The sequence below is a fragment of the Artemia franciscana genome, chromosome 12 (assembly GCF_032884065.1).
Source record: "Artemia franciscana chromosome 12, ASM3288406v1, whole genome shotgun sequence".
NCBI classification, from domain to species: Eukaryota; Metazoa; Arthropoda; class Branchiopoda; order Anostraca; family Artemiidae; genus Artemia; species Artemia franciscana.
Genome location: NC_088874.1, coordinates 18,275,365 through 18,287,435, shown reverse-complemented (window position 1 = coordinate 18,287,435; position 12,071 = coordinate 18,275,365). Strand labels below are relative to the sequence as shown.

The following is a 12,071-nucleotide window of genomic DNA, read 5'->3' as shown; positions in this document are numbered from 1 at the left end:
CACAAAGTGAAGTACAAGTTTCGTTGAATTACAATAAGATAGCTTTTTGAACATTCTAAATAATGCTAATATGAAGAGCGAGGTATTTTGGAGAGGGTATCCTCCCCATCTCATTATTTCTGTTCGTTTAAGTTTTAATGTTCTGCCTTACATTCACCAGAAAAACCTGCTTTTTTTTGTTTAATCACTCAAAGTCACAAACAATTCTCAGAGGGAAAATATTCAAATGCCACTGGGTTCACGCTTTAGATGCTTGAGCTAATTGCATACAGGCAGTAGATCACCTCTGCATCCCCTTTGTTAACGTAGCGTTAATTAGCTATGCAAGGGTGGAATGCGACGTTAAGTTATGCAATAAGGTACAAAATTTTCCTTGGATTCTGGCCATAACTGACGTAGCATAACTCCTGAATCTTGTAGCGTATGGAGGGTGTCAGGGGAAGAAACTGAATCTGCAAGACTACCAATACCTCAAGATACCCCTTTTTAAAGCCTTTAACAATTTACTGTAAAGTGTCATAGACTAAGACTCCTGGAGGTATTAGGTAGTGCAAGGTTAACATTACCTCTTTTGAGGAAGCATGTTTCAGAATTCTTCTTCAAAGAAAAGTGGGTACTTGTGTATTATTCAGAACACACGTAATAAGTTAAGTTAGGTTCTTTTGTGAAACAAACTACGATGCAGGTACGTTTTAATTAAATAAAATATTTTATATATAGAGGTGGTTAGGTTAGATTAAGTTAGGTATTTGATGTAATACACCCCCCCTAATGTGCAAATATATAGCCCAAACTTTTGATAAAGCTAATGAAATAAAACAAAATATGATGAAAATATAATACTTTATTAGGAAAATTGTAAAATTACAACTTAGAATTATGTACCGAGAACGCAGAAACGTCGTTAAGAATCGCGTTAAAAAGAGGTCTTCCTTCTGCCTTTTCTGCCGCCCGCTGCATGTACTCTACTAAGTATGATTGTAAATGATGGCGGGATATACCTCGGTGCCGTTTATTACGCCACTTTACGGAACCCCACATTCTCTCTACTTTTTCAAACTTCTTTCAATACTTTTTTCAAACATGGCCTATTGTTACACTTCCAAAAATGTTCCTTCTCGTAAGAGTATAAAGTCATATTGTACCCATTATCGCACTGTTTTGTGGGCTACAACCCCTTATCCTGGAAAAATATGATTACCTATTTTTTAGTCTTTTGCAAGTCCCAAATCTTCAGTTCAACATCCATGTTCAGACACTATCTTCTATCACTATGCATATTAAACAAAATTTAGTCTGTCTTTGTGGCTATGAAACCGGATTTTTGAATCATAGTTTGTTTCATGAAAGACCTAACTTTACTTATTGAGTGTGTTCTGAATAATACACAAGTACCCAATACCGAAAAGTGCCTTGCTGAATTTGACATATATTTAAATCTTTGTTGTAGAAGTGGAAATTCAAAGTCTATAAAAGGTAGAAGGCTTACCAGTGCTTGCTCTTGCCTAGACCATGCTCCTCGCTAGTTTATCTTGCCCATTTTTAGCGCCTTTTTGTGTATAGATATTATTGGAAGTGTTTCTCTGTTGCCACAGCAATCATCAATTTGTACCTTCTAAAGCCCTTTTGGTGCCATGTTTTCTCGCTAATTTTTTGATGATTTTTTCCACATTTATTCTTAATTTCGTACCCGCTTCTAGCAAAACTGAGTAACTATCTATGATTTTTTTTTTCGTTGAAAATTGATTCCCAGGCTTTCCTAATTTTTAAGCCATATATGGTGTGTAAGTTTCTACTTAACAATGAAAGAATCAGATTTTATTTTTACTATCCTTTGTACTTTAACTGGAAAAATACTTTTAATTTGTATTGCTTTGTATTATTTACTTAATTTGTATTGCTGGCTGGAACGTTCGTTCCAACCAGCTAAGCTAAGAATCAAATTCTTCGTTTTGGAGTTACCAGGAGACCAATTGATGCGCATTCTCCGATACCTACCAGTATATCCATATTTAATTTTCAATGCTTCTCAGAGACTTAGTGATAAATGCGAAAATGTCATTTTCTGAGGTTTATATCTTCAAATATACACTGTACAATGAATTAATGTGTCTTTAGTGTTCTCAATTTGGACTACTTTCAAGGTAATCATTGTGTATTAGGACATTTCCTATGCTGATTTTTCTCTAAGGCAAAATGCTAAGAATGAAAATGTGTTAAGTTGTTTTTTTGATTATTTGCTCTTATGAAGTGACTCGTCAAAGGAAAGGCAGTTTTAGAGGTCTATCTTCAGAAAGAAAAATTGAAAGAGTCTGTGATTTACAGTATAGTCAAAATACGGTTAGACTTTAAACAAATTGCAACAGAAATGCTTTTTATACCATTCGATATAGAAAATGCGCTTACTAACATATCCAAAATCAGCATCGCTACCCCGAGACAAAACGGGTAAAATTTGCCCTTGAAGTACGGAGGAAGGGGCAAAAACCTAAAAATATTAGGCATATATCGTGGTAATATATAGAAAAGGATGACTTCTATTGGGTTACAAAGGTAGTAGAAAACAAAAATGAAGGTAAAAAGGTCCATCACCAATATTAGAGAGATATTTTTTTCAGATTCCCTCTTAGAGTTTGAAGTGAGAGTAGTTAAGTCGGAAAATAAACGGTATATCCTATTTTAGTGAATAAAGTTTACTTTCTTCGATCTCACCATCGTTTCAACTGTATTTTGGGTTTTTCTCTATTTTCTTCTGTTTTTGTTTGCAATGAGTTGTCTCCGGTTTCTCTTTTTAGGTGAGTGGGCACATAAGCTTTTGATGCTGCTCCGCTTCTTAGAGAATTCCCATCTATTGGAATTCCGCGGATATAATTGGGTTTCTGAGTAACAACCTCTTTTCCTACAATAAGTGCCTCAACAAAAATATTAACGTACATTTTTTGGGGGGGGGGGGGGTAGGGTCCTCCTAGCTAATTTTAATGGTCCTCTCTTGCTATGAGCTGATGCATACAGTTGTCATCTTTCTGACAATTGCCCTTTTCACACGGGTGACTGTGCCCTTGTTTTACCTCAAACGGACTATTAAAATTTTTTTCAGATTCTTTGCAACCAACATCTTGTTCTGCTGTAGAGGTTTCTTTTTCTTCATTGAGGATCTTTACAACAGGAAGAGATGACACTTCCCTTGTGGACATCTCGGTAGAATCTGTCTTTGACTCCTAGATAAATAAGTTTTGTGTTTGCTTGTTATTTTCAGCTGCATCGTTCCCACGTAACGGTACAATTTTTTTATTGACTCATCTTGTTTGTTTTCCCTTTGTACGCACATCGTGCCTACTATATCAATTACTTCTTAAAACTTTCGTAACTTCCAATATAAGGACAAAGTCGCTTTTAAAAGATATTAAATAAAAAAAATAAGTTTTTTAACTGAAAGTAAGGAGCGACATTAAAACTTAAAATGCACAGAAATTACTTCGTATATGAAAAGGGCTGATTCCTCATCAACGCCCCGCTCTTTACGCTAAAGTTTGACTCTTTATCTCAACTCCACTTTAACAGTAAAAAACTTTAGCGTAAATAGCTGGGCGTTGATGAGGAAGCATCCCCTTTCACATACGAAGTAATTTCTGTTCGTTTTAAGTTTTAATGTCGCTCCTTACTTTCATTTAAAAAAACTTGTTTTTTTTATTTAATTTCTGAATGTTTCTGAATCAATCCATGTTTTGATTTTGGCTCTCCGCATATGAATAATTAAAACGAAATTTGCAAATTTATTTTTTTGGTTAAATGGCTTTCTCATAGTTTTGATCGAATGATTTTGAGAAAAAAAGGAGCGGGGGAGGAGGCCTAGTTGCCCTCCGATTTCCTGGTTACTTAGAAAGGCAACTAGAACTTTTAATTTTTTACGAATGTTTTTATTAGTAAAAGATATACGTAACTTACAAATTAGCTTACGTAACAAACTTTTGTATTCTCATGTTTTTATTACGGATATGAGGGGGTTCACCCCCCGTCAGTACCTCGCTCTTTACACTAAAGCTTAAATTTTGTCCCAATTCCTTAAGAATGACCCCTGAATCACAAAATCCGTAGAATGAATAGTTGAAATTACTAAAAATACTTTAGCGTAAAGAGCGATGTATTAGGAGGAGGTGATCCCCTCATATGCGTAATAAAATCTGTTTGTTTTAAGTTTTAATGCTGCTCCTTACTTCCGGTTGAAAATTTTTTTTCATATTTATTTTTTCATTGTTTTTTTGGATAATGCTAGAAAATCCTGCGCTCCCTTCATGGAAATTTTCTTCCCCAATGACAAATTTCTCAATGGAAAGTTTCCACAACATATCCCCCTCTTCTCAACCCCTCCCCCCAACCATAAAAATCCCCTGAAAACGTCTGTACACTTCCCCATAACCATTACTATATGTAATCACAGGTCAAAGTTTGTAACTTGTAGCCCCTCCCACGGGGACTGGGGAGTAAGTCGTCCACAAAGACATAGTTATAAGGTTTTTCGACTACGCTGAATAAAATGGCTATCTCAGAATTTTTATCTGGTGACTTTGGGAAAATAAATAGCGTGGGAGGGGGCCTAGGTGCCCTCCAATTTTTTTGGTCACTTAAAAAGGGCACTAGAACTTTTCATTTCCATTAGAATGAGACCTGTCGCAACATTCTAGGACCACTGGGTCGATACGATCACCCCTGGGAAATAAAAACAAACAAACAAACAAATAAACACGCATCCGTGATCTAGAATCCGAAACTTCTACAATAAGGTTCTCTCATACGCTGAATCTGATGGTGTGATTTTCGTTAAGATTCTATGACTTTTAGGGGGTGTTTCCCCCTATTTCCTAAAATAAGGCAAATTTTCTCAGGCTCGTAACTTTTGATGGGTATAACTAAACTTAAACTTATATATTCAAAATCAGCATTAAAATGCGATTCTTTTGATGTAGCTGTTGGTATCAAAATTCCATTTTTATAGTTTTGGTTACTATTGAGCCGGGTCGCTCCCTGCTACAGTTCGTTACCACGAACTGTTTGATTATGGTTTAACAACTTGCTTCACTCGTTGGATTGTTTTAACAAATGGCTTCAATTGGGCTAAAGACTCATAAGAGTGCCAATCGTGCTAGTATCCATCTAGATAATGTTCGTCATGATAATAAAAAATTTCATGGCTGATTTCTGTAAACATGTTAAATGTTAAACGTGTAAAACTACTACTACTAATAATAACTCACCGCAGCACCAAGCCGCCTGAGGACAACGCAGCTACGGACGCTCCTCATCCATTTCAATCTATTCAAAGCCTCCCTCTTTACACTCTCCCAGGAAGTTCTCGTTTCCTTAAAAAAATTTATTATGACGTCCTCCCACCCCAGACGAGGATGACCTGCTTTCCGTTCAGCCCTAGACGGTTGGCCGAAAAGGACAATCTTCGGCAATCTGTCATCCTTCATCTGTACAACATGCCCTAGCCATCTCGACCTTTCTTTCATTATAGCCCTAGAAAGTGGCATTAAACCACTTATTTTGTACAGCCTACTGTTTGAAATACTGTCTGTCACGCGGGTACCCAGAACAATTCGTTGCTAATTTCTCTGGAAAACATATAATAAATCCTCATCCGGTTTTCGGATTGCCCATGCTTCAGAAGCATATTTGAACACTGTCATCACTGTACCTTCTGATATTGTAATCTTGGTTTGCAGATTTATCTTTCTAAACCCTTTTTTTTACTTTAAAAACACCCCGAGCCTTGGCTTTTCTACTTTTTATATCTTCACTGCTTCCACCGTCTTTACTAATAATACTTCCAAGGTAAGTGAAGCTGCCCATCTGATCAGTCTTTTCGTTATCCTACGTCACCTTTTCATCTTCACTTATTCCTAGCCTTAGTGACTTAGTCTTCTTAACATTAATTGTCAAACCTATTCTAGCACCCTGAACTCGCAAAACCTCTAAAACTTCATTCATTTTGCTCACACTTTCATCTAGGATGCTTAAATCATTAGCATAATCTAAGTCCAGGAGGGCTTTTTCTCCCAATTTGATTCCGTGGTCTCCTGTTATGTTTCCTCTGCTCCTTAAGACAAAGCTCATCAAAATGATCCATATAAAGGAGAATAGAACACAACCCTACTTAACTCCTGATTTAATACAACCAGCTGCTAACCTCATTTCTTACTTTAACCATAGCTGTGTTATTCTTGTACATAGCACAAATCACTTTATTGTATTTTTCTGATATACCATACAAGGACAAAACCTTCGCTAAAGCTCTTCTATCTACAGAATCGATCGCTTGCTCATAATCTATAAAACTAAGGACCAAAGGTGTTTGACCCTAAGGCACATCCTCTACCTTTTCTAAAACCGCACTGTTCTTCTCTTAAAACTTTGTCTATAGCATATCTCAGTATAAAGAGCATCATATTACTAAGTAGTTTGCTACCTACAGATGCCAGACTTATGCCTCGATAGTTACGAAACTTGCTCTTATTACCTTTCTTATACAGTGGTTGAATTAAGATTTTCTTAAAATCATTAGGCACTTCCCCTTTTGAAAAAATTATATTCACAATCTTCAGTAACTTATTTCTACCCTTAGAGCCACTATATTTAAGAAACTCACTTACCACACTATCATCACCTGTATCCTTATAATTTTTAAATCCTTTTAGTACTGTCGTTAATTCTTCCTCACAAAACAGATCTTCCTTCACATCCAAGGTATCACAAACTTTTTCATTTTCCTCTATATCTTTTCGTGCATCTGTATCTCGGTTTAGCACATTCTCAAAATGTTCCGCCCATCTCTCTTTAACTCTTTCCTTATCACTAATTGTGGTCTCGTTCCTATCTTTAGCTGGGACAAATCCGGATTGACTACTCCCTCTCAATATATTAACATACCAGTACAATATTTTACTATTATGTCGTGTAGCTGCATCTTCCAGATCCTCGGCAATTTTATTCATGGCCTCCACTTCACACCTCCTTAGTTCATATTTTAATGCTTTCTCCATTTAATTTACCTTCCTTTTGTTTTCATATGATCTATCACTCAGGTAATTCTTGCACAAATCCCTTCTCCTCTCCATTCAACATAAAGCTTTTTCACTAATATTCCTAGCAGCAGTCTTAACTTTCTTCCCTAAGACATATCAGCAACTTCACAAATTGTTTTTCTAAAATTATTTCAACCATTTTCTTCATTATCAAATTTTTAACTCTCAAGTGATCCTGGAAAGTTTATCTCAAATTCTCATCCTGGAGTCTACCAGCACCTTAACTTCCCGGGAGGTAGTTACCCTTCCGAAATTTCTACTTTAAATCAACCCTAGGGACTACTAGATTGTGATCTTTACTTTCATCAATATTAACAACACTCCTATATACCCGAGTATCTTGTATTGATTCTGCCAGTCTTCGGTTTACTATAACATAATCAATAAGGTTTTCTGTCTTACCATCACATGAATACCATGTCAACTTATGGACCGTTTTATGACCACACACCGTATTGGTTATAACTAGATTATAATACCTACAAAATCGCAAAAGTCTATAGCCATTAATGTTTTCTTTTTCTACACCAAATTTACCTAGGCCAGGATACCATCTATCTCTATTTCTACCGACCTGGGTGTTAAAATCTCCTAGTAAAAACACATATTTCTATCTTGGACCCTGTCTATTTGCTCATATAACTGTAAGTAAAGTTCATCTAAGTCACTAGTATCTCCGTCAGTCGCTTCAATAGGGGCTTATTCTGCCATAACTGATATTGTGAACTTTTTGGTCATAAAATGAGCAATTTGTATTCTGTTATTAATACTTTCCCAGCCTAAACAAGACTTAGCAGCTTCCTTATTTATCATGAGCCTTACTCCCTGTCTATGAACTCTGTCCTTTCTGCCTTAGTAAACAAATTCTATATCACCTAATTTTATGCTTCCTACCCCTGGGATATGAGTTTCTGAAACTTCTAATAAGTCCAGATTGATTCGTCTGAATTCGTGAGTCAAAATGGCGACATAATAGTCATTTTTTAACGTCGTAACATTCCAAAAGTTCCAATTTTCATGTTCTATATATCAGTGAAATTATTCCGGCCTCAGGAAAAGTTATGATCCTCGATAATAGTGCAGGACAGGGATTAACATATCTTCTCAACTTTTCACCGATGCGCTTAAGCCGGCTTAGAACCGGACAGCAAGAAGTCCCTGGGACCTCCTGTATGAATGGAGGCTTTGTGCAATCCTGGGCCGATCTTGGTCACATCATAATTCTCAGCATTTAGCGATGCGCTTCTCAAGATTTGGTTAATCATCTTCCTCAGCTTTCCCTCGTAGTTTCAATTTAAAAACCTTAGCCGTTCCTGACCTATTGCAAATACCCCTTTTTGACAACCTAGATGTACATAGTGTCTTTTGATTTTGTCCAGCGCTCTCTAAAATTTTTAGCATAATAGCTTTAGCCTTTTCGGACTCACAGGCTCAAACGTGCCTCCCTTTCCCAGTAGTAACCCTAGGGGCTGTGTGTGTCTTTTCATTCCTGGAGGCATAGTAATTAGGCCTTTTCATTGTTGTGAACAGAATAGGTATCTTAGGATTTCGATGTTTTAGGGGTTGAGGTGGGCGGTGGGCAGCTAGTAAGCGCTTGGGAAAGAGGCCGTTTGTCCTCCAATCACTGTTTCTCAGCCAGACCTCTCAACGAGACTTTTTAGCCAACCTTGTCTTCTCTTGAAGCTGAAATGTAAAAGACAGTCTAGTAAAAAAAAAAAAAAAAAAAAAAAAAAAAAAAAAAAAAAAAAAAAAAAAAAAAAAATCCCTATACAAAATAAGTTGCTAAATGAAAGTTTGGCCTACCATTCCAAATCATTTTTTTTTTATTCAGTCCCTCCTTACCATTCAAGCGAGATGTTGACTCTTCACTTCTAAGGAAGGCTGAGCGGAGGTCTTGGCGGAATTTTTGGCATTCCCCTTCTTTTTTTCACTGGGTGTAAATCACATCTCTTTCCTATGTTTTATCTTATTGTTTTTTAATTTAACAGTAACTTGTAACTAAGAGAAGAAATATAAAAAAAAAATTACGAAAAAGAGCCTTATACACTTCTAAAAACGAAGTCAAACCCATAACACGAATTTTGTTCCCCAGTTCATCGCACAGCATCTGCCGTAAAATATTGGGAGAGGGCTCATGTGAACAGTAATATAATTATCTAGATACTTTTTAGCAACGATCTAGATTGCGCTGCACAAAAGCGCAGTTTTGTTCCATTTTGTGCCGTTAAAACCTTTGGCTCAGGTTGAGCTAAAATGCGAGAGAATGCAAATTCTGAGATAGCTGATCGATTTGTCATGATCTAAAACCCACAACTGGAGGTTTAAACTTACCATCTTGAAAAGGTAGGAAAATCACATCTTATGATTGGTAGCACGCCTTTGTGTCCCAATATCCGATTGTGTCAGAAACTTGAAACTTCCGTAGAATCGCTTTGAAACCATGAGCATGAAAATTAGAATCCGAAAATCTCGAGATTGTGACCACATAATGCAAATTAGGCCAAGAGAAATCTTCAATTTTTGTTTTTCTTACAAAAAGTGTCAACATTACACTATGATAACATTAGGTAACAGAAGACATTATACCCAAACAGCTGTTTTTAGCCAATAAATGTCGGACAACTATGCCTTAAATCACAGCCGAAGATGGCCAAAATACGACCAATTAGTAATTTTTATATACTCAGCATAATTTTTTTATTTCAATAATTTTTGTCTACTTAGGTTGAAAAAAAATGAATACCCTTGTATAAACCCTTCTTCTTTTTCAGTATTAATTAAAAAAGTTTCCAATAAACGTTTTTCTGAGAAAAGTAAAGAGCCATCTAGGATGAGAAGTCCTATAAAAATTCAAACCTAAAACAAACAGAAACTACTTTATATGAATAAAGGAAACCGAAGACGAACAGAAACTAAATCAAACAGCCTACGGTAGCAGCATTAAACATAAAGATAACAAATAATCTTCAACATTAGTTGAAAGTTATTAAATGTTTAGTTATTAAAGTTATTTAATGTTTTATAAAGTAGAATTGAGAGAAAGAGTCAAACTTTAGCGTAAAGAGCCGGACTTTGAGAAGGGAACAGCCCCTTCCATACACGGAGTATGGTAATTTCTGTTCGTTTTGACTTTTAATGTCGCTCTTTACTTTCAGATGAAAAACTTGTTTTTTTTATTTAATTTACATATAGTATTGGTTATGTAGAAGTATACGGACGATTTCAAGAGTTATTTTTTCTGGTGCTGGGGGGGGGGGTCGGGAGGAGGGGATTACGCGAGAGGATCTTTTCATGGGGGAAGATAATTTCCATGAAGGGGGCGCATGGAAGGGGGCTCCCTCCCCCGCCCGTTTTTCTCAAAATCACCCGATCAAAATTTTGAGAAAGCCATTTAGTAAAAAAAAAAATTTCGCAAATTTCGTTTTAATTATTTATGTACGGTGAGCCAAAATCAAAACCGGCATTAATTCAAAAACGTTCAGAAATTAAATGAATAAACACATTTTTTCAAGTGAAAGTAAGGAGTAACATTAAAAGATAAAGCGAACAGAAATTATTACGTATATGAGGGATTTCGTCCCCTCCTCAATACCTCGCTCTTTACGCTAAAGTATTTTTAGTAATTTCATAAGGGCTATTTATTCTAATTAAACGGCCTTTGTGGTTAGGGTGTCATTCTCAAGGAATTGGAACAAAATTCGAACTTAGCGTAAAGATCGAGGTATTGACGAGGCGACGAATCCCCTTGTATACGTAATAAAAAGATACGAATATAGAAGTTCGTTAAGTAAGTTAATTTATAAGTTACGCATAATTATTACTAACAAAATCGTTCGTAAATAAAATTAAAAATTCTAGTGTCCTTTTTAAGTAACCGAAAAAATTGGAGGGCACTAGGCCCCCTCCCCTGCCGCTTTTTCTCAAAATCGTCCGATCAAATCTTTGACAAAGCCATTTAGCCAAAAAAAGGTAAAATTAATATGCAAGTTTTGTTTTAATTATTCATGTGAGTGAGCCAAAATCAAAACCTGCATTAATTCAAAAACGTTACAATTGAATAAAAAAAAACAAGTTTTTAGCGACATTAAAACTTAAAACGAACAGAAATTATCCCTTTTATGAAAGGGGCTGTCCCCTTCTCAACGCCCCGCTCTTTCCGCTAAAGTTTGACTCTTTCTCACAACTCTACTTTTTAAAACAATAAAAACTTTAGCGTAAAGAGCTAAGCGTTGAGGAGGGGACCGCCCGTTTGAGGTACGGAATAATTTCTGTTCATTATAAGTTTTAATGTCGCTCCTTACTTTCAGTTGAAAAAACTTGTTTTTATGGCACTTGATATTAACCAAGTAACACATAGCGATCGCAAATTCTGTCGGTCTGTCTATCTGTCCCGGTTTTGCTACTTTAGGCACTTCCAGGTAAGCTAGGACGGTGAAATTTGGCAGGCATATCAGGGACCGGACCAGATTAAATTAGAAATAGTCTTCCCGATTTGACCATCTGGGGTGGGGGGAGTGGGGGACCGGTTAATTCGGAAAAATAGAAAAACGAAGTATTTCTAACTTACAAACGGATGATGGGATCTTAATGAAATTTGATTTTTGGAAGGATATCGTGTCTCAGAGCTCTTATTTTAAATCCCGACCAGATCCGGTGACATTGGGGGAGTTGGAGGGGGAACCTAAAATCTTGGAAAACGCTTAGAGTGGAGGGATCGGGATGAAACTTGGTGGGGAAAATAATCACAAGTCCTACATACGTGATTGACATAACCGGAACGGATCTGCTCTGTTTGGGGTAGTTGGAGGGGGGAGGGTTAATTCTGAAAAATTAGAAAAAATGAGGTATTTTAACGAAGGAGTGATCGGATCTTAATGAAATTTGAAGTGTGGAAGGATATCTTGTCTCAGAGCTCTTATTTTAAATCCCAACTGGATCCGGTGACATTGAGGGGGGACCTAACATCTTGGAAAACGCTTAGAGTGGAGG

General features: G+C 36.4%; 1 protein-coding gene across 7 annotated transcripts in view; it reads left to right on the top strand.

Annotated features, from left to right (window-relative positions):
* LOC136033792 (sodium bicarbonate cotransporter 3-like) overlaps positions 1–12,071 on the top strand; it is a 120,897-nt gene that overhangs the window by 6,980 nt on the left and 101,846 nt on the right. For 2 of the 7 annotated variants that reach the window (XM_065714698.1, XM_065714700.1), the window contains exon 1: positions 2,028–2,144. The exons of 4 other annotated variants lie outside the window; for them this stretch is intronic. The gene's annotated coding sequence lies outside the window, so the exon portion shown is untranslated. Of the gene's footprint in view, positions 1–2,021; positions 2,145–12,071 lie in introns of those variants that run through there. One more of the 7 variants, XM_065714703.1, reaches the window with a different exon arrangement.